The 10,738-nt window shown below is 37.4% G+C and overlaps 1 non-coding gene across 1 annotated transcript; it reads left to right on the top strand.

Annotated features, from left to right (window-relative positions):
- The first annotated feature begins 864 nt into the window (after window positions 1–864).
- On the top strand, window positions 865–971 carry LOC131179608 (small nucleolar RNA R71). Its single transcript, XR_009148499.1, has one exon. It is a non-coding gene; the product is annotated as a small nucleolar RNA R71 (small nucleolar RNA).
- Window positions 972–10,738: the final 9,767 nt, after the last annotated feature.

The raw sequence follows: 10,738 nt of genomic DNA, 5'->3' as shown, positions 1-10,738 counted from the left end.
CTAAGGTTTCATCTGTTGATTCTTTCTCTGATTGTACTAGAGTTCTCCCACTCCTCAATGTAACTGCCTTATAATGTTCCCTTGGGTTCATCTCTTGTTGACTAGGCAGTTTACCAGTAGCTTTACTTGAAGAACTTGCTTACTGAGCAATTTGATTCTCCAGCATCTTGTTATGGGTAGCAAGTTGGTCCATTCTGGAAGTCAGTTGTTTGATCAATTCATTCTGTTATTGTTGAGCTGTTAGGAAACCTTCCATCATGGATTCCATGGTCATCTTCGGCTCAGGTTGCTAAGGTTGAGGAGGCGGTGGTGGTTGTGCAAAGTTTTGGCCTTTGTTCTGAAATCTAGGGGGTGCTGGTGGTTTGTACCCCTATTACTTGTTTATTGGCTGGTTCTGCTGATTGGACCATAAGAAATTTGGGTGGTTCCTCCATCCATGGTTATAAGTGTTTGAATATGGATTGTTGGGCTACCTCTGGTTGAAGTTTCCTCCATTATTCACATAGTTCATTTGTTCTGTGGAAGGTTCATTAAAGCTATTATATTCTGACTCCTCCATAACTGTCCTCATGTTAACTATTCATCCTTACTGCACTGGCTTGCATTTTATCAAGCCTCCTTGTGAGCTAATCAAATTAGGCATTTATCATGCTTAGGGCGTTTACTTCCAGGATCCCTGCTGTTCTCCTTGCATTTCCTCTTTCATTTGACCACTCATAATTATGGTATGCAACCCTCTCCAAAAGTTCAAGTGCTTGTGTCACTGTTTTCTCCAATAGGTGACCTTCTGCAGCTGAATCAACTGTGCTCCTTATAGAAGGTAGTAACCCATTATAGAAATTTTGCACTAATAGCCAATCCTCTATGCCATGGTGTGGACATTCCCTCTACAGGTCTTTATATCTTTCTCATGCGTCATAGAGTAATTCACCTTCTTTTTGTCTGAAGGTGTTGAGCTCAAGTCTCAGTCTTGCAGTCTTTGCAGGTGGAAAATACCTTGCTAGAAAAGCTTGTGAAAGATTTTCCTAAGTGGTGAACGTTCCAGCTAGTTGAGAGAGTAACCACTTCCTTGCTCTGTCTCGAAGGGAGAATGGGAATGCTCTGAGTCTTATGGCTTGATCAGACACTCCATTCATCTTAAATATGTCACAAAGGGCAAGAAAGCATTGGAGGTCATAATGTAGATCTTCTGTTGGTGAACCTCCAAATTGGGTTTGTTGAATCATTTGAAGCCATGCTAGTTTTAATTCAAAGTTGTTGGCTTCCACTGTGGGTCTAATGACATTGGGCTGAAATCCTTGGACAGATGGAGCTTCGTAGTCTCTCAAGAGTCTTGGTTTGTCATTATTATCAACCATGGTTGGAATTTCAGGATCTTCTTGATCGTGCTCTTGATATTTCCTTTCCCTCCTAATGGCTCTCAGAGTTCTATCTATCTCCAGATCACAGTCCAAAATTTCTTCTTCTAGCCTTGTTCTGGTCATATACCAGATAGGGTACCTGAGAGAAAAGAAAAGAAATAAAACAAATCAAATAAAATTAGATAATAAAGATAATTGCCTAAATCAGCTAAATTGCCTATTACTCGATATTACTAAAGCCAAATTCCCCGACAACGGCACCAAAAACTTGTTGTGCTGGTTTTTCAACCATCGCAAGTGCATGGATCGCTAACAAGTAATAAAGTGATAAGTAAAGTATTGTTCCCATGAGGAATTTGATTAGTAAGTACCAATCTACACAGTAATTTTCACTATTTAGGCTATCGAACAATGAGGGAATAAAAGTTGTCTATTTTAAACACTAAAATGATAAATTAAAATGAAGTAATCTATTTTGGAACAATTTCGAAATTAAGATTTCACACTTGAATCTTTCTATGAATGTTATCTTGTTTATTTACTGGATTAAGAATCGTTTGCCTTGATGGAAATCAGTCCTAAGGTATTCTAAGTCCTCTGTCAAGGCACCTAGAGTGTATTCTAATTAACTTAAACCCAACTTTTGTAGCGATCAAATTAATTAAAATCCCTTAAGGTTTTTGACCAATTTTGAAATTTCATAAAGGTATCAACCTATGCCTAGGTCAGAATTTCTAGGTTCAAGTTCTTAATGTTCTAATATTAATCTTCACCTTTCAGTCCTTCAATTAATATCTACAATCAATATTAAATAGCATGCATTAAGATCACAAGAAATTAAATCATGAAACAAATCTCACATCCAATAAATAAAACTTAATGTTTATCCATAACAATGATTACAAGCATTACTCTCCCAATTCCAGAATATAAAAACTACTCACTCATGAGTTCAGCAAACATCATGATAAAAAGGTAAAAACAGTAAAAAGAAATCATATAGAAGAAATAAAACAATAAAAATCCATTTAAGGAGATGGAATGAAGGAACCGAAGAGAGTTTGCAGCTTTGGTCTTGTGGAACTTTAGCTAGAAAACTCCTCTTGATACTGATATTCTTCTCCTCTAAATGGTTGGAGAGAGTGCAGAATGCGAGTTTCTTTAAAACTCCTAAAAAGTGCTGTCAAAGGATCCCCTCTGTTTGATTTGATGTTTTCTGCTTCTATTTATAATAGTTGTTCTAGGGTTAGGTCATTTTGAGTCGAAAAAGCCTTAGGAGTCTAATTTGAATGTAAAAACAAGAGCGGAACTCGAGTTTAAAAACTAGCTGCTGCATGGTACACGGCCCGTGTGTCACTACACGGCCCCGGGCCTTGTAACTTATTGGAGTGGAATTGCAGAGTCTTGCATTGGCACAGAGACTTACATGGGTTTGCGCTGTCTACACGGGCCTAGTTACACGAGCCGTGTACTTTTGTTCTCAGAAAGTACTTCAAGCTTGTGCTCGGTAGAGACTTACACAGGTCCCTGCAGATTACACGGGTCTAATTACACGACTCGTGTACTTGTGTTTCTCTATTGGCTCTCTGGCTTTCATCTGGCAGAAGGTTACCTGGGTTTGTGGCTTTGCTTACACCACCTGTGTACTTTGTATCAGTAGAAATTCTGAGTCTTTTGACCTCTCCAAGCTTCCCTTTTGCATTCCTATACTCTAGGGCTTCACCCAAACACCTGAAATGATGCAAAAAACATGGAATTAAGGGCTTGACAATATAAATTACAAAAACTAATGAAATCAACTATTATGCATGAGATTGCTTACCTAAATGCTATGAGATGGTATACAAATGTGCTTAAAAACATCTATACAATTCAAGTGTATCAAAAGTATTGCCAATATCTTGTCTCACTCGCTTCCCATGTTCGTCATCTGAAGTATTTCCAAGCTCCAATTCTTTAACAATGAATTGACAAGGGAAGTTTCTAAATCCTCATTTTAGACAAAACTTCTTCACTGAAAAAATTATTTGAAAAGAAATCCTCTTCCACACTCTGAAGTTTAAGATCAACTTGGTATGCCTCAGCACATCTGTAGCGCTGAAGGTAAAATGCAATAAAAAAAACTTCCAATGGTTATTGAAGGGGCACATTCTAAAAGATGTTTGTTGATATATTTCTCTTCATTTGATTTTCAAGGAAATTCTATCATCCAGTCTATCAATTTTCTCTTGATGCAAAGACAACAAATTTTAGTTACCAGTACCTCTATAGACGTTCGTATGGAATCACCAGCACTAAGTTGTCAAGTTGTATTAGATAAGTATAAATAGTTACAAAACCTAATCTTGATCCCAAGTCCTATTTTCACATTTTAACTCATCAAAAGCATCCTCATATAGTTCATCTTTCTACTTCTTCTCCTTAACCTTGCTACACAACATATATCCTATGATTCATAAAAGCTTTAGTTAAAAGTCCACCCTCAACCCTCATTCGAACTATAATGATAACCTCACAAAGTGAAACCATCTGTGATCCATCACGCCCAAACCACCGCAAAACCATTTATGTTGCTTTCCTTTCTAATAGCACTTGAGCAATCTTAAGATGAATTGATGACCTTGAGATCTCAGGAAGAAGGTGACAAGCTTCCTTTAGGGATGGTTTTGTGAAGGTGTTCATTGTTATCATGGACACATTGGATAGCTTTAAAATTGTGATTTTCTTCTCAGTTGTTGGAATATTTTAAGAGGCTATCACTTAACAAAATTAAATAGCATTTGGGTCATGTGATCATGTTGCCAAATTTGGTTTAATTTGTTTGATTTTTAATATTTTTGGTTCCTATTTAGCCCATTTAAAAAATTTAAAGGACTCAATTGACTCCAAACTTTGTTTAAGGGTTGAATTAACTATTGGAGTACACTTCAAGAGCTTATAAAGGCCTTTTAGATATTAGTGGACAAAAGAACTAATTATGCACATATTACTTCTAAAATTTTAATTTTAAAAATGTTGCTAAACATTAAGTCTAATTTTCCTTCGCAGGAATGTATTCCCATGGTGCTACCATGTGGCACTTTCTTTAAAAAATTTTGCCATATGTCACATTTTCATAAATGAGTGTATAACTTTCTTTTAATCTAATTATTTAATTCTTTTTTATTTTTCTTTTAATTGTTAAAGAGTTTACCATATATTACCCTCCATAAATGAATGTATAATTCTCTATTATGCTATTTATTTTATTTCTTTTTTTATTTTTCTTTTAATGATCATTATTATTGAAATTACTACATTAATTTTTATGAATTAAATTAGTATTTTCTTTAAACTTTCATTTTTAAAAAAATTAAGATCTTTGTGATTAAGTGCATTATTTAAGAATTTTTTATTACTTTTTATATGAATTCATTTATACAAAAAAAAATGATTTATCACACATTACCCCTCATAAAGGATGAGTGTATAAGCCTTTTTAATGTTAATGGTGACTTGATCATGATGTTTGCATGGAAATCATTGGTTTTGAGAGTATTATGAGTTTTTTTTTTTTTTAATTCTAAAATTCGTAGTAGGTTTGGTTTTTTGTAGTTTTGAGAAGAGACCTGGTTATTTTGGAGAAGATATCTTTGTTATTGGCCACTATGGTTCATTTGGTCTTTTATATTTTCATAATTTTATATTTGATAAAATATATAAAAATATATAACAATTAATTTAAATTTTGAAATAAGTTGACAAATAGATTATTTTTTATTACTTTTTCAATTTGTTGAAATATACTAATAGAAAAATAAATAAAGTAGGAAAAAAAATACATATGTCACATGGTAATTTTTAAAGCGTCTTTATTAAAACTCTTAGATTTTAAATATAAAATGCTTTACTTCAAAAATATATAATTTTTAAAAAAATAAATGTTTATATTTTATAAATTATTTTGTCGACACCATATTTTGGTCGATCCCCGAAATCAATAAACTGTGAAATCGATCCCCATCACCAAGTCTCCATTCATTTTCGGTCTCTCTTCATGGAGATCTAAACCGACACCAAGTCTCCTTGCCAGACGATCACATTTCCGATCTCTCTCCAAAGAAACCGAACCAATACCAAGTTTCCGTATCGCTCAAATCCTTACCGATCTCTTGAATCAATTATTAAGCCTCTTGGCCAATTAGTCACATTTCCGATCTCTCGTCAAACGAAATCAAACCAACATTAGGTCTTCGTGCCATCCAGTTTTATTTTCGATCTCTCTTTTAAAATTTTATGGATAATCGTTTAATAAAGTTAAGGCTTTAATCCGGTTTAATGATGCTTCCGATCCTAAGTGTTCAAATCAGGTTTCCAATTTTAATAATCTTAAGTCCCATTCGGTGTTTGTTATCAGCCGATCTCATGCTTACAATGTTTTTCCAACCTCTTATACTTGGATTAATAATCACTTTTAAGTTTGATGTTCTAATTGGTTCAGACAGTTAGGCGCTTGTACAACTTAGATTCTTTTCGATCTCATCAAGTCCTTGAATAAAAGAAAGAACTTCATTTCATTTCAAAATAAAAAATACAAGTCATTCAGCTGGAGGATCACCCCCAGCCTGTTCTACATTGTGTTCACCCTCTCTATCACCCTCAGCCTCCTCCTCGTTATCCTCTTCGTCTTGGGGAGCCAGATCCACCATCTAGGAGAAGTCCTCCTCGGGATAACGCTTCTTGAGCTCGGCCAAAAGATCCCCATGGGCGTTCACATAAGCCCCAGCCTCCCTCGTCACTGCCCCTTCTTCTTTTGCTCTGAGCTCTTCAGTGAGGCGTGCGACATCAGCGGCTCGGAGCGCCCGAGCTTCCTCATGAACATGAGCCTGTTCAGCCAATTTATCCTCGTAGAACTTCATCCGCCCCTCAATTTCAACTATGTAGTTTTGGGAGGATGAAAGTTAGGCTCGGGCAGAAGCCACTTCCTGACCCACCTACTGGATCTCCTGCTTTAAATGATGAACCTTTTCTCGGACGATATGTTAGTTCACCAAACTCTCCACGCTCAAGCTCATAGTATGGGTCAGGATATCGTAGAGACTGTTCGGGATCAGCCTATTCCGATCTTCCTGAAGGCAAACGGAGGCCCCCAAAACCTTAGCAAAACCCGGATTCTCCCAAACAGTCCAATTCTTCTCCATGGAGTGGATTAGGACCTGAGCACCGTGGGAAAAGGTCCTCGAAGTGGGTTGAGAAGGACCCCCTTCCGCACTCGAAGCAACTGGAGGAGGTGGTGGTGGCTCTTCATGTCAAGGAGGAGACCGAACCACTTCTATTTTAGGAACCAGCGGTCCTGAGGGTCAGGACGGACCTCCCTGCGTTTCCCTTGGATCGTGCCTTGGCATCTGAGAGGCCTCGGTGTACTTCATCTCCTGCACTTTCCTGGAGACCTCTCTCTTCCGCTTTCGGCTCTCCTTGGAAGCTTCACTGCTCGCCATACCTGCACAAAGAAAAGTCAGTGAGTTCGCTAAGGCTCAAAGATCAGAGATATAGAAAGTACCGAGGCCGAGGTCAGAGAGCTGAAGCCCGCGTTCTTCGCCGGTAATCAGCTGCATTGTCCAATAATGCAGTTCGGCCGTCACCGCATCTAAACAAGAGAACATCTGAGTGGCCGCCTGGTCTTTCAGCTCCATCACCATTATGCTCTCTTCCCTATTTAAGGTGATGCGCTTCGGAAGTGAGGGGCCCAGATGCAGCCAGCTACGTGGGAAACCCTCAAAACCGCTCGGAATCTTGCTCCTCAGAATAACGAAGCGATTCTTCCAATTCTTCAGTGAGGAGGGCAGATCGGTAAAGAGCCCTGAATGCGGTTTCGCCTGAAAGAACCAGTACTCGTCGTCCTTTCGATGAGTTAGCCTATGTAACTCAGCGAACACCTTCACTGTAGGACTGAGTCCCTTAGCTCGGCAGAAGCCTCTGAATGCTACCAGGATCCGCCATGAGTTCGGATGTACTTGGGCCATACATACTTTGTAACACCCCTTACCCGTCTACAGTATATCCGAGTAAGATATGTCACACGGTGTACCGGAACACTCTATTTTATCTTAATTAATTTTTATCATAGTTTTGAATATAACTTGTGAAATATAATTCATTTAAGTCATTTATTGACATTATAATTTATTTAAGGTTCGGAAAATTTTTAAAGAAAATCCGGCAGAGTACCGGCTAAAAATGGAGGAAACAGTTCTTCGGAACCTGTGAAAAACACTTCCAATAATCATATTCAATCATCTCAATTCAAATATCACAATCTCCATATTTTTCAATTTCATTTCTCAATCATTCATCTCATGTGATAATCATGTACAAGTCACAGATAGATATTCACCTTTCCATTCACAAATACAATTCTCATTATTTACATGAACATCAAAATACATTACATAAGTTCAATTACATATGATAAAATAAAAATTAGTTACAAAATACCAAAATGAAACCTAGTGTCCTACCAATGCACTGTAGAAGGTGAGGTGACACGGACACTATGCAGAGCTGCAGGATGGTTTCACCGAATCTGCGGTCTACTGGGCTCTCGATCAGTATCTCCAGAACCTACGCGTGGCAAAAGCAATGCGCTAAGCAATAATGCTTAGTGGTGCAATAGTAAAATAAAAGGAATAGCAGAAAATAAATATGTATTGAATGTATCGATGTTTTACTGGTTTTGTACTTGTTATAATCATTTATTTTGTTAACTTTATCCACTTTCATTCTTTTGGTTGCCCAAGTAACCTATACTGGACGACTGGACTGGATAAACGGGTATACTGGCGCTGGGTATCTAGTACCTCGGGCCGTCACACCATCGGTCACGTATGCATCTCCCGGTGTGCAATAGAACAGCTAATAAGCTGTAATGACTATAGGCACAAGGCCAAATATCAACACAATGTCAGAATGGCCAAAAGCCATGAAATCACAAAATGGCATAATGCCATGTGCAGTACTGCTAGCTGAACCCTATTGGCATGCCAAACTATCCAAACCAATCTTGTTAGGTATACTAGGGCATTTGATACTTTTGAATTCTTCAATTTTTGAATTTCAAGTTTTGGTGTCACTATTCACTTCATTGGTCAACAAAAATGTTGACTTTTGGATAGAAAATAGGTACATTGGTTTTAACACCCCCAATGTACCACATTTTGCATTCAAAACTTGTTGGAATTAATCACCAATACCATTTCTAAGCTTAGAACTAAGGGAGCAGAATTTTCAGTTTTTGTACCCTAACTTTACTATTCCATTAGTGACTGTTACAGTGAGAATTTGAGGAAATGGTAAACATGAAAGTTGTTTCTTATTTTGTCTAGTAGAATTTCCTTTTTTGAATCACTCCATTTGGAGTTTTGTAGCTCCAGTTATGATCCAAAAACTACAGCTGGCCAGATTAAAAAACTGCAGAATTGACCATATCTATAGTGCAGTGAACAGTGACTGCCACTGCCTTGTTGGATAGGTTCTGGTCATAATTTGGGTAGGTTTCTTCATTAAATTTGTTTTTCTATATCTTAAATTGTTGCTGTAAAAATTTCAGGTCAATTGACCCATTCTACAATGAGTTATGGCCAAATGAACAATTACTGTTCATTTGGTCATTCTGCAGATTCTGGTTGCAAGGTATCCGGATTGGGGCAAGTTTTTGGTCCACTTGCTTTGGTCTTTTGGGCATGGTTTCTTCAGCAAAATTGTGCCATTATGTGTCTAGTTTCATGTCCAATTAGCCAAATACAAATTGAACCTACACAGCCAAAGATATGGCAGTCCAAACAGGCTGGACTCATAGCCTCACCTGCTGCTGTCACTAGGCAGCCTACCAATTTGGTTTGTAACACTCTAGTTCACTTCAAATTATGGTCAACTTACCTCAAATGGTCACTAATTGACCATTAGAATGTTCACTCATCATTTCATAAGCCAAGTCCAAATTTCACTCCCAAAACCCTAATTTCCCATTATGATTCACACCACACACCTTAGTTAACACTTTCATTCCTTATATATATATATATATATATACACTTTAAACACCCTCTCTAATCCACTCTAAGCCCATCTAAACCATCAAAGTCATAACCCTCACTAGGCAGCCGAATTCCATGGTATACATACACATGAGTTTTAGTCCATTTACTTCACAATTTCATATTAATTTCAAGTCCCTAACATGGAATAAAAGAAATATATGCATAAATAAGCACTAACCTCTTATAGGGCAGAATTTTCCAAACTTAAACTTCACTTTCTTTCCTTTTCTAGGCTGCCAAACACTTTCCCAAGAGGTATGGACAAGTTTTAATGAAAGGTGTCTAGGGTTTAGTGGTGAAACAAAGAGAGAAAGGGAGCTTTGGTTGAGAATCAATGGAGGGAGAGGGGAGAAGGGTTTCGGCTGGCTGAAGGAGAAGAAGAAGACCAGAATTTTTTTGGTCTATTTTGACTCTTTTAAGTGTTTTAAGAATGCTTGTTAACTTGTGATTGGTTGGGAGTAAGATAATGACATCATGTGATGTCATTATCCCTAATTTTCTTTATTTTTCTTTTCTTTTCATCTCTACTCATTTTCAATTTAATTTTTAGTAATGTTTATTCATATTTTATGTCATAATAATTATTTACTCAACTGGACAAGTCGGCCAAAAATCGTCTCTGAAGGCGAAATGACCAAAATGCCCTCCGTTTGGCTTAACGGGTCAAAATTGTCTGTACCGATTGAAAAATTTTTATAAATATTTTCTTGGCATTCTAATGCCATAGGAACCTCAATGACCCTTCTCTGGAGTCCCAAAAATTATTTTATGAAATTTCTCTCGGGTCTAGGGCTCCTAGTTGCGAGAACCGCAACTTCCCATTGGGTTACCCATCGCTTGGGCACCGGCTCATTTGACTTAGTTGTATTTTATTTCTAAAATTTTTACTAAATTTTTCTTATTAATATTTGAGTTAATTATGGTCCCTCACTTTAGTTTAAATATTTTTCCGATCGTTCTAGCTGTCCGGACCAACACTGGTCACCAGAACAGTAGAATGTACAGAGTTGTTACAGGGAGGGTGTTACAACTCTTCCCCTCTAATTTAAATTTCTTCCTCGAAATTTACCTAATGCAAACAGTTGAGGGAACTGTTGCCTCATCGTTTCTTCACTTTCCCAAGTTGCCTCCTCAGTGTTGTGGTGCCTCCAAAGCACTTTCACCAGTGGAATCTGCTTATTTCTCAACTCTTTCACTTCCCGAGCCAGAATCCATAGAGGTTCTTCTTCATATGTCAAATCCGGCTGTATTTCAATTTCTTCCCTGGAAATGACATGTGAAGGATCTGAGCGGTATCTTCTG

Source organism: Hevea brasiliensis, chromosome 4 (assembly GCF_030052815.1).
Source record: "Hevea brasiliensis isolate MT/VB/25A 57/8 chromosome 4, ASM3005281v1, whole genome shotgun sequence".
Classification (NCBI taxonomy): Eukaryota; Viridiplantae; Streptophyta; class Magnoliopsida; order Malpighiales; family Euphorbiaceae; genus Hevea; species Hevea brasiliensis.
The sequence above is the reverse complement of the archived record's forward strand: the minus strand, read 5'-3'. Positions and strand labels throughout refer to the sequence as shown.